The following is a 474-nucleotide window of genomic DNA, read 5'->3' on the forward strand; positions in this document are numbered from 1 at the left end:
TACAATAAAGAAAATAAAGAGCTTAGTGTGGATGGGATCAGAGGTATTGGGCAGGGCTTCACGAGTTCTCCATAAAGCAATGCTAAGAATTGGCATTCTTCTTTTTTTTATTTATTTATTTATTTATTTTTTCTAATTTTATTTTATTTTTAAACTTTACATAATTGTATTAGTTTTGCCAAATATCAAAATGAATCTGCCACAGGTATACATGTGTTCCCCATCCTGAGCCCTCCTCCCTCCTCCCGCCCCATACCATCCCTCTGGGTCGTCCCAGTGCACCAGCCCCAAGCATCCAGTATCGTGCATCGAACCTGGACTGGCAACTCGTTTCTTACATGATATTTTACATGTTTCAATGCCATTCTCCCAAATCTTCCCACCCTCTCCCTCTCCCACAGAGTCCATAAGACTGTTCTATACATCAGTGTCTCTTTTGCTGTCTCGTACACCGGGTTATTGTTACCATCTTTC

The sequence above is a fragment of the Bison bison genome, unplaced genomic scaffold (genome assembly GCF_000754665.1).
Source record: "Bison bison bison isolate TAMUID 2011002044 unplaced genomic scaffold, Bison_UMD1.0 scf7180017864198, whole genome shotgun sequence".
Lineage (NCBI taxonomy): Eukaryota > Metazoa > Chordata > Mammalia > Artiodactyla > Bovidae > Bison > Bison bison.